The following is a 15,886-nucleotide window of genomic DNA, read 5'->3' as shown; positions in this document are numbered from 1 at the left end:
TCTTCTATGAACATTCGTGTACAGGTCTTTATGTAGACATTTGTTTTTGTTTCTCAAGGGTAAAGGCCTAGAAGTGTAATCGCTGGGTTTTAGGGTAGGTAAATATTTAACTTTATATGGAACTACCAAATTGTTTTCCAAAGCAGCTGTACTATTTTACATTCCTAAGAACAATGTACAAAAGTTCCAGTTACTTCATACTTTTCTAGGATTTGGTCTGGTCTGTTTTTGTTTTTGTTTTTAATTGTCATTCTAGTAGAGATACAGTGCCTTTTCATTGTGTTTTTAATTTGTACTTCTGTAATGAATGATGGTGTTGAGCATCATTTTATGTGCATATTTGCTATCCACACTTCTTGAATGAACTGTCTGTTCAAATCTTTTGACTATTGAAGACATTTTTTGGTCTACTTATCAGTGAATTGTAGGAGTTCTTCATATATTCTAGATTTAAGTCGTTGATCAGATATTTATTTTTCAAATATTTTCTCAGTTTGTGTCTTCTATTTTTCTTTTCTTTTTAAAAAATTATTTATTTTTTTGAGAGAGAGAGAGAGAGAGAGAGAGAGAGAGCATGAGCAAGAGAGGGGCAGAGAGAGAGGGAGAAAGAGAATCCCAAGTAGGCTTTACACTGTCAGCATAGAGCCCAAGGTGGGGCTTGATCCCATGAACTGTGAGATCATGACCTGAGCCCAAATCAAGAGTCTAATGTTAGCTGACTGAGCCAACCAGGCACCCCAATCTTCTAATTTTCTTAGCAGTGTATTTTGAAAAGTAGTTTTAAATTTTGAGGAATTCCAATTTATCCATTTTTTTTTTTTTATGATTTGCATTTTTTGTGCAAACTAAGAAATTATTGCCTAACCTAACATACATTTTTCTCCTGTGTTTTCTTCCAGAAGTTTTATGGTTTTAGGTTATACATTTAGGACTATAATCCTTTTTAAGCTAAATATTTTGTATGGTATTAAGTAAGGGTTTAAGTTCACTTTTTTTGGCATATAGATGTTCTATTACCATTTGTTAAAAACAATATTATTTCTCCATAAAGAGATTAACTTATGTATATAGATAATTTTGTGTATCTTATTATACATCTTATGTATATAGATGACCTAAAACAATTAAAAAAATAAATAATAAACTGTGTTATATTAGTACAGTTTTAGATTTACAGAATAATTGAACAGATTGTACATAGACTTCCATATACCTACCTACTCCTACCCCTTGTGTACATGCAGAGTTTGGTTTATTATTAACATTTTGCTTTAATGTGGTATATTTGTTATAATGAATGAACCAATATTGATTTTTTTTTTTTTTATCTTGAGAGAGTATGCATGAGCAGGGGAGAGGCAGAGAGAGAGGGAGAGAGTATCTTAAGCAGGTTCCATACCCAGCACAGAGCCTGACATAAGTCTTGATGGCACAACCATGAGATCATGACCTGAGCCAAAATCAGGAGTCAGACTGAGCCACCCAGGCACCCCAATATATTATTATTAAGTATAGTTGATAGTTATGTTAAGATCCTCTCTTTGTGTTGTACAGTTCTCTGGGATTTGAATTAATAAATAACTTCAAGTAATTATTAATTATTTAAAAACAATTTGCATAATGACATATATTCATCACTATAGTTTCATTTATGCCATCTGTATATCTTCTTTGGTGAAGTGTCTATTCTGATCGCTTACCCATCTTTTAAACTGGGTGGCTTTGTTTTCTAATTATTGTTCAGTTTAGAAAGTTCTCTGTATATTCTGAATACAAGTCCCTTTCTGGATATAATGTTTTACAAATATTTTCTCTAATATCTTCACCATTTCTTAGCTGAAGTTTTTAACTAAGTTCTTAAAGGTCTTAAACTAAGTTTTTCTGTCAAAAATTTAAAGTAACTACTAAAAGAAATGAAATCAATAGCTTCCAAATCATATAGAAACTAAACAGCATTAGAAAGTATTAATGATCCATAAGTGGAAGAATGTTAGAGAAAAAATGCAAATACAAAATATTAATTGGAAAGCAAAAAATGGAAAAAATAGAAATACGGCCAAGTATGTCAATCACAAGTATAAACATATTCAACTCTCTTATTAAAAGAGTCTAGTCTAGTATCAAAGTCCAGTCTCAAACTAGACTAAAAATGTGTTACTGAGAACATATAGAAGAATTAATAATCAAGAAATGGAACAAATAGTTGAGTATGTACTCTGAAAATCATAACCAAAATAAAGTTATTCTAGAAATATTAATATCAGACCAAAGAGAATATAGCATGCATTCCTGAAATGCAAAAATGATTTCCCACCAGAAACAAGTGCATTCACACAACACATCATATTTCCAGATTAAAGAGGAAAAAAATGTAAATATATGAATGGACACATAAGCATTTGACAAAATTCAACATTTAAGTATAGTCAAATAATAGGCCGTAGTTAAAATCAATTAACTAGAGAGAAAAGCATTCCAACATGGATATATTTTGCAAATGTGATGTTGAACAAAAATGTTCTAAAATAACATCTATTATCTGATACCATTTATATAAGGTGTAATTACTTATTAAATCAGTATCATCCTGTATACGGATATATGATCTATTATATTAAAAAAGTATAAAAATATCTTCAGGAAAAATAAACATTGTATTCATAATAGCTTTTACCTCTGGAAGGGGGAGAGTATTCAGAAGGTTTGAGCTTTATTTGTGATATATGCAATCAAAAGCAGAGGCAAAACAACAAGTAGTATTTATTGAATTCCCAATTTTGAAGACATTTTCTAGGCACTGAAGATACTGGGATGAGTGGGTCATGACCTCTGTTTTCAAAGTACTCTCATTTCAGGAGAGGGACATAGTTGCACCTAAAATGGAGACTCTAAGGAAGGCCCTCGTTGATTTTCATCTGAATTACCCCAACAATAATTCTGTTAAAAGCTCCACATACGTCCGCTTGAGAGATCTGGGTAGCATATAGGGGCATTCCTAATACAACTGCACATAAAGCATCCACTTGTTGTTCATGTTAGGAGAAAAATATAAATCTTAAGTTTACTTCCTAGTAAAAGATAGTACATTGTGTAGAGTGCTTCATGAGACCATCAGTCCAGCGATAACAGACCAGATCATTCCTTCCCTGTCCCCTCTTCGAATCCAGGCAAACGCCCTGGTATTCAGTACAAAAAGTTTCCCTAGTGAAGTTAGCCTATAACTGGCTTGTAACTGTAAGAGAATTAAGTTGAGAACCAGAGAAGAAGGCAGGACGGATAGGAGCTGGGAACAGAATCCAGGAGGCAGAAATGGAGACAGGATCAATGATACTCAGCACTGGGAGAGATTCCCATTCACAGGACTGTAAGGTAAAAAAAGAGAAAAAGAAAAAGAAAAAGAAAAAAAGAGAAAAAAAAATCATTGTAAACCTCTTCATGCCACATATAAAGAAAATCTACCTCTTTATCTAGTGAAACATCGATTCTTTCTCATAGTTAATTGCTCTAAATTAAATAAAATGTTTCTCAGAAACAAGATGAAATACATTTAGATATTTTCCTATACATTTGGAATGCTCTAAAAAGCCATTTACAGCCCTTAAAATGATTGGCTCCATTTCTACTTCCTGTTCTGTAAATGAACCAGAATCAATAAAATATTTTATGGTTCTGAATATATTTAGTAAAATGGTTCCTCCCAAACAACACATACTTATGCCTAATATTCAAATTTATTTTATGTTCAACCTACTTAAAATGAAATGTAAGCTGCAATGAGGACCCAGGTAGTGATATAAATACAAAGAGTAGATGGGCCATCTCTAATATATTTCAGAACAGGTTTTCTAGTATTGACTCAACATTCAACATACCTGAACAAAGAAGTTATACGTAACTTCCTTTTGCAAGATAATTAAGAATTAAAGTACAAGTGAAGGTATGTTTTAGTCAATTACCTCCGGAATTTTCAAAAAAAGGTATATGTTTGTTTATAATGATAAGCAGAAAAATTCTGAAGCCAAATATTTTACTTTTGGTAGTCCAAAGTTATGCTTTTTAATCTTAGAAGATGATTATGCCTTTTAATCATGGAAGAAATTTCAAGAAAGCTGGTGGTGGGGGGGTAATATAGATGAAAAAATAGCAAATGGCTTGTGATCCATGGTAAAAAAAAAAAGTCTTTCAACAAGCATACAATATTTGAAGAAGTCTAAGTGAAATTTTTATGTGTTTTTCTTTTTAATGTAGAGTAACATAGGTATAGAGGGCAGTGTAATTAGTTACCTTTTAAATAAAATTTATCAGATAAATATTTCTTATGTATTTGGTGGGTCTTAAAAATCCATGTATGGACTCAAATGAAAGGTTACAGAATTTGGGATTGTTTGGTCTGGATATTAGAAGGATAAAGGATTACTATCAGAAGAACATTCTCTATCTCCACAGAGGACAAAGCAAGAGGAAATGAGCTTAAACTGTTTTTTTGTTTGTTTGTTTTTTTTCAACATTTATTTATTTTTGGGACAGAGAGAGACACAGCATGAACGGGGGAGGGGCAGAGAGAGAGGGAGACACAGAATCAGAAACAGGCTCCAGGCTCTGAGCCATCAGCCCAGAGCCCGACGCAGGGCTCGAACCCACGGACCGTGAGATCATGACCTGGCTGAAGTCGGACGCTTAACCGACTGCACCACCCAGGCGCCCTGAGCTTAAACTGTTTTAAAAGAAGGTGAGTCAACATGGCTATACCTTCAAGATCATTCTGACTGAGTTCACCAGTTAACAGAGTTCCACCTAAATGACTGATTGGATCAATTCAGCAAACAATCCATCAGCTAGTTATTTTGGCAAAGAATGCAAATGCAAAGCCTTTGATTAGAAGGAAGTACTCCTTTAATTAAACATTAGGACATAAATTCAAGTAAGATTATAGACTCTATCCCTAAAGGTCTTTCAAATTAAAGTAGACAGCTCTATAGATTGAATGGTTTAATCAGTCAATGAATATTTATTTAGTACCTACTTCATTCTTAACATTGAACTATTGAAAACAAGGGACTTAGATAAGAGAATCAATTGAAATAACGGACAGTCTGTTACAGAATGAGTTTTGTCCCCCCAAAAGATATGTCAAAGTTTTCATCCCCAGTACCTGTGAATGTGACCTTCTTTGGAAAGAGGGTCTTTGCAGCTGTAATTAGACTAAGATGACATCTTAAGGCTAGGCCCCAATCCAATATAACTGGTGTCTTTATAAGAAGAGAAGACAGAGACAAAGAGGGAAGGTGGCCATATGAAGACAAGAAGGAGAAGGCCATATAAATATGAAGACAGAAACTGGAGGCATGCACGTATAAGACAGAATGCCAAAGATGATTGGCATCCCCCAGGAGCTAGGAAATAGGCAAGGAAAAGATTCTTTCTCAGAAAAAACCAATCTGGCTGACACTTGGACTTTGAACTTCTAGCCTTCCAGAACTGTGGGATAATAAATTGCTGTTGTTTTAAGCCACCCGGTTTGTGGTACTTTGCTATGGCGGCTCTAGGAAATGAATACACAGTTTTTTTGTTTTTAAGTTTGCTCATTTGTCTGTAAATGTGGCTAGTATTTTTGGGATTTTTTTGTTTTTACAGCTTATTTATTTATTTTTAGAGAGAGAGAGAGAGAGCGCAAGTGGGGAAGGGGCAGAGAGAGAGAGAGAGAGAGGGAGACAGACATGTGGGGCTCAAACTCATGAACCATGAGATATTGACCTGAGTCGAAGTCAGACCCACTTAACCAACTGAACCCACCCAGGCATCCCAGTGAATACAGTTTTAAATTACTTTTTCTGTTACATTAAAATACAGTATAATCTGTTATTTTATTTTAAAAAATGTTTAATGGTTATTGATTTTTGAGAGAGAGAGAGAGAGAGAGAATGAGCAGGGGAAGGGCAGAGAGAGAGGGAGACACAGAATCTGAAGCAGCCTCCAGGCTCTGAGCTGTCAGCACAGAGCCCAGTGCAGGGCTCAAACTCACGAGCCATGAGATCATGACCTGAGCCAAAGTCAGATGCTTAACCGACTGAGCCACCCAGGCACCCCAAGTATAATCTTTTATAAGTCATTGACTTATTCTTTTTTTGAACTGATTTTTAAAAACCAGCTTTATTGGCATATAGTTCACATATGATACCATTTACCCATTTGATAATATTAATAATAAATATTATTTAATAAATATTGGTCTGGAAACTAAAACTACTGGAAGAAAACATAGGTGAAAATCTTTTCGATATTGGTCTGGCAATGGTTTTTTTGAATATGGCAACAAAACACCGACCACAAAAGCAAAAATAAATAAGGTTGCATCAAACTAAAAAGCTTTTGCACAAGAAAGGAAACAATCGACAGAGTAAAGAGACAATGCATGGAATGGGAGAAAATATTTGCAAACCATACATCTGATAAGGAGTTCATATACAAATATATAAGGAGCTAAAACAATGCAGTAGCAAGGAAATAAATAACCCAGTGAAAAAAATGGGCGAAGGACCTGAATAGACAGTTTTCAAAAGAATATATATAATGGCCAAGAGGTATATAAAAAGGCATTCAATATCACTGATCACAAGGAAAGGCAAATCCAAATCACAATGAGTCATCACCCCATGCCTCTTCAAATGGCTTTTTCAAAAATATAAACAACAACAAAACAAAAAACCAAGTGTTGGTGACAATGTGGGGGAGAAAAAGAATCCTTGTGCACTGTTAGTAGGAATTGGTACTTTCATTTTGGAAAACAGTATGGAGGTTCCTCAAAAGATTAAAAATATAGCTATTGCATGATCTGGCAACCCAACCTCCCAGTATATTCTAAAGGGAATGAAATTGGTATCTGGAAGAGATATGTTCAATGCAGCATTATTCATAATAGACGTGAAATGGTCTACCTAAGCATTGACATATGAATGGATCAAGAAAATGTGGTATGTATAGAGATGGAATATTATTCAGCCTTAAAAAACAAAGAAAGCTTGCCATTTATGACAACAAGGATGAGACCAGAGAGCATTATGCTAAAGGGAAATAAGCCGGACACAGAAATACAAGTACTGCATGATCTCACTTACTTGTGGAATCTGAAAAAGTCGAATTCATCCAAACAGAGAACAGAATGGTGGTAATCAGGGATGGGGGGGTGGGGAGAAATGGAGAAAAGTTCATCAGAGAATGTAAAGTTTCAGGTTTGCAAAATGAATACATTCTGGAGATCTAACATACAGTGTGATGGCTGCACTTAATTATACTGTTTTGTTTACTTAAAATTTGCTAAGAGAGTAGATTTTAACTTTTCTCTCACACTCACAGAAAGCTCTGTGATGTGATGAACATGTTAATTATTTCGATTGTGGTAATCATTTTATAATGTATATGTATATTATTTTATTTTTTTAATTTTTTTTAACGTTTATTTATTTTTGAGACAGAGAGAGACAGAGCATGAACAGGGGAGGGTCAGAAGAGAGGGAGACACAGAATCGGAAACAGGCTCCAGGCTCTGAGCAGTCAGCACAGAGCCCGACTCGGGGCTCAAACTCACATACCGTGAGATCGTGACCTGAGCCGAAATCGGACGCTTAACCGACTGAGCCACCCAGGCGCCCCTGTATATGTATTTTAAAACATCACACTGTACACCTTAAAAAAAGTATACAGCTAAGTAGATTTTAGTATATTGACAAAATTGTGCAACTATCACCACAATCTAAGTTTAAACATTTTAAAAATCATTTTTTAAGTTTATTTATTTATTTTCAGAGAGAGAGAGAGAGAGAGAGAGAGACCGAGCATGGGGGAGGGACAGAGAGGAAGAATTCCAAGCAGGCTCTGCACTGTGCAGAGTTGCTTAACCGACTGAGCCACCCGGACGGTCCCTAAATTTAGAATATTTTTAATATCCCCGTGCTTCCTCATTCCTCTCCTCCAGTCACTGGAAACAAGTCTACTTTCTGTCTCTGTGGCTTTTACCTATTCTGGAAATTTCACGTAAATGGAATCCTATTTGGTTTTTCGTTACTGGCTTCTTTCAATTAGCCAAACGTGTTCCAGACTTACCCGTACCGTCACATGTATCAGCACTTTAGTTTTTATTTCCAAACGACATTCTCCTGTATGGAAACACAACTTTTGTTTCCTCATTCATCAATTAACGAACACTGAATTTGTTTCCCCCTTTTGGCTGTTGTGAATAATGCCGGTACGAACATTTGTGCGAGCGTTTGCGGGGACGTGGGTTTCATTTCTCTTGGGTATAGGCCTGGAAGTAGATTGCCAGGTCCTGTGGTAACTCTTTGTTGAGCCTTTTGAAGAAGTGAAAACTGTTTTTCTAAAGTGGCATTTCATATTTTCACCAGCAAATACAAGAATTCTAAATATGTTCTGAGTATTATCTTGCACATTCCTTATAGCAACCCACGAGGTGGGTACTGTTTATTGCCACCTTGTAGGGCAGAGTACATGGAGGTATAGACCGGTTGAGTAAATCATCCAGCCTCACAATTTCCTCAGACCCCTTCTGAATGAGTAGGTTTCTGAAACTCCCTCTCTACGTCCCCCCACCCATTCTCCAGGACAAAACAGCCTCTTCTTCTCAATACATCTTTTGAAGGCATCTCGGCTGTTCGTTCTCTGAACACTATGTCGTAAAGAGGATTCTGGGTGAGAGGGTACCACTGTCCACGACAGTGTTCGAGGCAGGAAGACGGGGAAGTGTTCCAGGGCAGACATGGGAATATGAGGTCCCAAATTGCTTTTATTTTTTCCTCTTGACTTTGTTTTATTCGGACATTTTGTAAGACTCAGAAGATAATGTATTTCTTCAAGACAGTAAGGTTGACTTCTCACTGGATCTAGGAGGAAACCATGCCGCCAGACCAGCATGAGCAAGATCCATGATACTTACCTGACCAAACTATGAATTAAGTAGTATTCCTTAGGGGTTTGTGTGGGTTGGAATAACAAGGAAAGCAATTCATTTCTAACATTATGAAAACAAAGAGTAAACAGATACCGTGTCTATCTTCAAAGGCTAGTGAAAATGGAAGCAACGGTGATTTCCATCCTGATGTGAATGACCATGTAGCTTGAAGTACGGTAAAGTCTCTTAGGATTCCTTTAGCAGTACGCGTTTATAGTTTTTCTAAGAATGCTGTAGCAAATTACCGCTAACTCCAGTAGCTTAGAGTAACAGAAATTTATTCTCTCACAAGAGACTAGAAGTCCAGAAATAAGGTGTCAGCAGGATATGTTGTCTCTCTTCTCACTTCTGGTGGTTGTGGGTCATCCCAGCCATGCCTTAGCTTGCAGCAGCATGACTTTACTCTCTGCCTCCATCATGACAAGGAACCTTCTTCCTTATGTGTATCTGTGTCTTCACATGATGTTTCTTCTCCTGCACGACTCTTTCTGGATCTCTTTTTTCTCTTCTGTCTCTCTCTCTCTCTCTTTTTTTTTTTTTTTTTTGAGAGAGAGAGACAGAGAGAGAGAGAGAGGGAGCAAACACGGGAGGGGCAGAGGAAGAAGGAGAGGGAGTCTTAAGCAGGCTCCACGTCTAGCATGGAGCTTAACGCTCACTACCGTGAGATCATGACCTGAGCCGAAATCAAGAGTTTCTGACTTAGCCACCCAGGCACCCCTGTGTCTCTTCTTTTCTAATATGGACACCAGTCAGATTGGAATAAGGGTCCATCCTACTCCAGAGTGACCTCATCTGAATATGTATCTTAATTACATCTGCAAGGATTTGGACCTATTTCCAAATAAGGTCACACTCACAGGTACCAGGAGTTGGATTTTCAACCTATCTTTTAGGGAGGACACAATTCAACCCACAACACAGTAGATTAGTGTCAATAATTTACTCCACTGGGACTAGTACTCCAGTAGTACATTCCACTAGTATTCGTTCCTGATGATCTTTTGGACTTAGGTATTTGTAGTATGATTAAAAGGCACTGCTAAGGTATTATGGCAAATATTGATCATTATACATTCCAATCCCTATAAATTCCTATCTCCTTTGAATTTTTTTAATGTTTATTTCTGAGAGAGAGAGAGACAGAGCATGAGCAGGGGAGGGCCAGAGAGAGAGGGAGACACAGAGTCGGAAGCAGGCTCCAGGCTCTGAGCTGTCAGCACAGAGCCCCATGCAGGGCTTGAACCCACGAACCGTGAGATCATGACCTGAGCCGAAGTCGGATGCTCAACCGACTGAGCCACCCACGCACCCCCCCCCATCTCCTTTGAACTAGAGGCAACCAATTTTTAACGTTTATTTATTTTTGGGACAGAGAAAGACAGAGCATGAACGGGGGAGGGGCAGAGAGAGAGGGAGACACAGAATCGGAAACAGGCTCCAGGCTCCGAGCCATCAGCCCAGAGCCGGGGCTCGAACTCACGGACCGCGAGATCGTGACCTGGCTGAAGTCGGAAGCTTAACCGACTGCGCCACCCAGGCGCCCCAAGAGGCAACCAATTTTTAAAATTCTGATTCTGATAATTCTGCCTTCACTCAGTGTATTTGTGGGAACTTCTATTTCAAAAGTGACGTAAGGGATAGTAAATTATTCCAAATCATGGCATGTGTTTATTCTTTGAAGAGGTAGTATGCTGTGGTGAAGAAAGTAGCTAGACCTAGTTGGCTAAAAACTGGGTTTTAAACTTACTGGTGAAGTGACATTGTTCAGCTATAGCTATTTGCTCCAAGCAGAGGAGAACTGGAAAGTCTTGTCTGCAGAGTCATGCTCAGTGAGTCTCAACCATAAAGTTTCACTGTTAAAATGCAGAAAGCTGGTCTGTCTTCATCTCCTGGTCCGTCCACTGACCGGCAGTGGCCAGGACACATCACCATTTGAATCCGGTGACCCTGTATGAAGAGAAGTGTTTGATCTAAGAGTCCCTGAGAGGTAGTGCCTGACAGAATTTCGCGGGTCTCCGGGTCCAAGAGGAAGTCTCCCTTCCTTGGTGTCTCTCAATTCTCATAGATCCTTTTGCCACCACGGTGTGTTTTCAGTCAATCAAATCTCTTTACCTGTATGCACAGCCATTATTTCCAAAGTTGCCATGGCAGGGGTGCTCTGACACACACCGGGCCCAGGAACACCTATCCTTCTGATCTCTCTATGCCTTCTGGAGAGTAGAGCAAGCATTGCCTCCGTTGCCTTTTGCAGATGGTTCGGGGAGGGGGTTAGAATGTGGGGCTGGTGGCCAACCTCCCAGATGTGAATTGTCTCCATCCCATCCTGCAAGGAGGTCGGACAGTTTACTTACCCACCCCGTGCTTCAGTGTGCTCAGCTGTAGAAGGTGGTAATAATAGTACCTACCTCATGCGTTGCCATAAGGAATGTGCAAGATAATACTCAGAACATTTCCTGGCTCTGCTCCGCAAATGCTTACAAATACAGCAATTTATAGTAATTGTTGTAATCACAGCTCAACCTCCGCTCTTCTCTATTTTTCTTCTCTTACCCCCAGATCTCCATTCTTAGGTCCTTCTGTGTTTGACCCTCAACTTGAGATTGGAGAACCACAGGACTGGATTCTGGGTACCCAAGTCCAGCCAGCATTATCGTTGCCTGTTTTACCACAGTTGGCTCCTAACCCACCTCGTTACCTATCTTGACCTCCTGTGATTCTTTTTCCACAAAGGAGAGTCATTTTCTAAAACATGAAGCACATCATACTATATCTCTGCTTAAAATCCTCCAGTGGCTTCCCAACATATTTTGTTTGTTTTGTTTGTTTTTGGTTTCAGGAGTAGAGTTCAGTGATTTGTCACTTGCATATGGCACCAAGTGCTCATCACAAGTGCCCTCCTTAATACCTATCACCCATCTAGCCCATCTGCCACCCACTTCCCTCCAGCAACCTTCAGTTTGTTCTCTATGGTTAAGAGTCTCTTGTGGTTTGTTTCCCTTTCTTCTCCCTGCCCCCTTCCCATATGTTCATCTGTTTTGTTTCTCAAATTCTACATGTGAGTAAAATCATACGGTATTTGTCTTTCTGATTGACTTATTTCACTCAGCATAATACATTCTAGCGCCACCCACCTCATTGCAAATGGCAAGATTTCATTTTTTTTGATGGCTGAGTAATATTTCACTATCGATATCGATAATGATATAGATATATACAACATCTTCTTTATCCATTCATCACCCAATAGACACTGAACTGTTTCCGTAGTTTGGCTATTGTAGATAATGCTGCTATAAACATTGGGGCGCATGTACCCCACTGAATCTTTATTTTTGTATTCTTTGGGTAAATACCTAAATGTGCAATTGCTGGATCATAGCAATTTAGTTTTTTTAGGAACCTCCATAGTGTTTCCCACAGTGGTTGCCTCAGTTTGCATTCCCACCGACAGTACAAGAGCATTTCCCTTTCTCCCCATCCTCCCCGACACCTGTTGTTTCTTGTGTTGTTAATTTTAGCCATTCTGACAGGTGTGAGGTGGTATCTCATCCAATGCATTTAAACTCTCAACTTCTCACCTTTGTTTACAGATCCTTATGCATCTGGCCTCTTCAGTCATTGGGACCTCATGTCACCTGAGCGTTCCAAGCTCACTGTATCTAAGTACACTTGTGACAGCTCTCCTGTCTGCCTAGAAGGCTCACCCTCATGCCACTTCCTGTCACCTCATCTTAAGAGGCCTTTCGTGGCCTACTAATTCAAAATTCACATCCTGTCAAATCAACCTACTGAAATTCTCTTCATTGCACATATCACCTTCAGTGCTTTCCTTCCGCTTATTTATTTGTACTGCTTACCTCTCCTCATTTGAATGTAAGCTCAGTTAGAATAGTAGCTTTCCTTGTCCTGTTTAGTGTTCTATTTCCTTCACCCAGAACAGTTCCTGGCACATAGTAGTTACTCAGTAAAGTTGGTTGTTAGATTAATACTAATACTAACATTACTTTCTGTCTCAGTAGATGCACATTCTTTCCAAAGGAAACTCCATCTTTTTATGGGAATGGTGACATTTACTTACCACACACCTTATTATTTAGATTAGATACAAAAAACAGTCTTGCCCTTAGTATAAGGACAGGTTTTTTTTGTTAATGAATAGCCCCTACAGGTGGAGAACAATCATGGTAAGTGGGCAAGGGTGATGAGGCATGTAAGGTCACATACCCAAATGTCCCATACTGAAGAAATTTTCCTAAAGCACCATTACATCATCTTTTTAAGCAATGAATATTTCGTGTTCTATTCCATACTACCTAATTTTTGTTTTAATTTATAATTTCTCTAAAAAAGTTCAGGTAAAAATAACATTCTGGGATGATAAACTAAATTGTTAGTAGCACAAAGTAATTATTCAATTAATATTAATTAATTTTCTTTTATTATCTTCCATTCCAGAGACCATGCCTTTGAGAAACAGTGAGACATCAGTCAACGTGGTACATTTGTACATGGATAGAGAAAGTCTGGAATAAATTAGCAGCATCAATAACTTCTGGCAAAGGGATGAGATAAGCACATGAAGAGATACTTCAAATTTTTGTTCTACTTACTTCTGTGTAGTTTGGATTTTTAAAAAAAAACTTAAAAAAAATCTCCATGCGGTCCTTATGTTATTAAAAACAAACTAACGGAAGCAAGGAAATAAAAGGATGAAAATTCCACACTTTTTCATTAAAGTAAACATGAGGAAATTTGGAGAAATTTTAGAGTGATACAAGACAATAGTTTAAGAAATGACTATGTTTTGAATTGGCACCGACATCAGTTTTTCGTTTCTAAAGTGCAGCTCTGAGGATTAAAAAAAATAAACAACTTGCTGTTCATAGCAGCCACAGTTTATTTGGAAAAAAAGATCTAAAAATATAGCTAATTAGTAAGTTATTTATAGCATATTAAGATGAGTAGAAGAAATGATTAATTTCTGTAATAATATTTTGGTTGTGACTATCAGAACATCAAGTGGCTTAACTGAAACGGCAAAAGAAAAATTCCACAAATGAGAACATTTTAGAACTAAAGGAAATTAGTTGCAAGTAAAGGTTTGACTGTGTTCAGACAGTTGTATGTTTTCCAGTGTGTGCTTGGATTAAGTAATGCACGTGAAAACCAACAACATGACAGTGGGATTGTATCATTTTCTTAACAGTTTTATCTAATGTTGTCACGTTTTAGCATTTTAATTTTATTATTTAATTATTTTTTAATTTTTAATCTTTATTTTTGAGAGAGACAGACAGAGCGAGAGAGAGGGAGAGGCAGTGTGAGCAGGGGAGAAACAGAGAGAGGGAAACACAGAATCTGAAGCAGGCTCCAGGCTCTGAGCTGTCAGCACAGAGTCCGACACTGAGCTCGAACTCGCAAACCGCGAGTTCATGACCTGAGTCAAAGTCCAACGCTTAACCGACTGAGCCACCCAGGAGCCCCTGGAATTTAGCATTTTTTAAATACATGAAAAATTTAAGAATTTGCATTTATTTTTATGTTGCTTATTTTTGTCTTACTTTTGTAATCAAATAACTTATACTAAAATTAACACATAAGAATTGAGGATAAAATTATCTATCTCACATGCTTTGTCTTTATTCTTTTTCTTTTATTGTCTTAATTTTTGTTCTAATTTTTCACTTTGTTTTTATGTTTTCAAGCCACGCTTTTCTCTTTTTGTCCTTTTCTTTATGCTACTTCTAGTAATTATACTTTTTAAAAAGTGAGATGGATCATTTTGGGGATGAGTAAAACATTCCAATTTGGGATTCGATTCCAAATTTCCAATGAACGTGTGTAGAAAAATATTCAGGTTATTTTTTCAATTTGAATACAGTAATCTATGTGGAAACCTAATGGGGACAGATGCTCTGAAAAATGGTTACATTTACATTCAAGATTAGAGTCTCCTGAAGAATAGAAAATAAAAGATCTTTGTGAAGCATTTCAAAATCAAAGACAAAGCAGAAATCATGCAATTAGATATAGGAAAGCATATGAAGATGTTCAAGTTCAATAATACAGTCTGGTTAAAATTAAAGAGAAGGAAAGTATGATCAATAAAGCTTAAGTGTATAATTCAGCCATCAATTTCTATCTTGTTTCCAAATTTCAAATTGCTAATAAAATTATTATGATATCATTATCACAATGTTAAGTAATTACAAACCCCACAAATTATATATAAAAATGATTATTAAAATATGTAATAATAAAGTCATTATTCTTGTGTGTAGGTAAAATATAATGATTGCTTTTTGAATTCAGGGTATAATAAATGTCATGGTGTGATCAATGATAGTACAGGATCAAAGTTTGAGATGAGGTCAATAAAACCACAAACAACCTTACATTATTTTCAGTGGATTTCTACACACGATGACAAAACAGCTGTGCTTCAAGCCTGCCTTTACAACAAATTATGAATAGGCATGAAAACAATGACAATTACTGTAGCTATAAAAGGATCCATGGCCCATAGATGTTTAAATTGTTCCATATCACTTAGGTTGATATATAAAATCTCGTGTTATCAAGAGGGCAGTAAAATTAGCCCTACTATCATAGATGAGTTAATACTTGGAATGTTTAAATGATGTGCCCAAGTCAAATAACCAGCTATTAAATAAAGAAGAAAGGGCATGTAAGTCTACTCCATGAGGCAACTGAGGAGATAAGATGTTGCATAAGCCGTAAAGTTTGGAGGCATCTCTAACTTTTAATAAATGTTAAATAAAAGAAATATATGCAAAACGGTTAATAACCAAATGAGATTGAAAGGCTCATAATGAAAACCAGCTACTCTGTTTTCTACCTTCCCCACCCCTTTTGACACCCCTTCCCTGACCACTTCCTGCTCCAGGTACCGTTCCCCAAAAG

At 37.1% G+C, this 15,886-nt stretch overlaps 1 long non-coding RNA gene across 1 annotated transcript in view; it reads left to right on the top strand.

Annotated features, from left to right (window-relative positions):
• The window catches only part of LOC147571996 (uncharacterized), a 39,231-nt gene extending 24,733 nt beyond the window's left edge, over positions 1-14,498 (top strand). The window contains exon 4 of the long non-coding RNA XR_015246719.1: positions 13,418-14,498. This is a non-coding gene — a long non-coding RNA (uncharacterized LOC147571996). The remainder of the gene's footprint in view (positions 1-13,417) is intronic.
• Positions 14,499-15,886: the final 1,388 nt, after the last annotated feature.

Source organism: Puma concolor, chromosome F2 (assembly GCF_028749965.1).
Source record: "Puma concolor isolate L17-30 chromosome F2, mPumCon1.1.hap2, whole genome shotgun sequence".
In the NCBI taxonomy this organism is placed as follows: Eukaryota; Metazoa; Chordata; class Mammalia; order Carnivora; family Felidae; genus Puma; species Puma concolor.
This window is presented reverse-complemented; position numbering and strand designations above follow the sequence as displayed.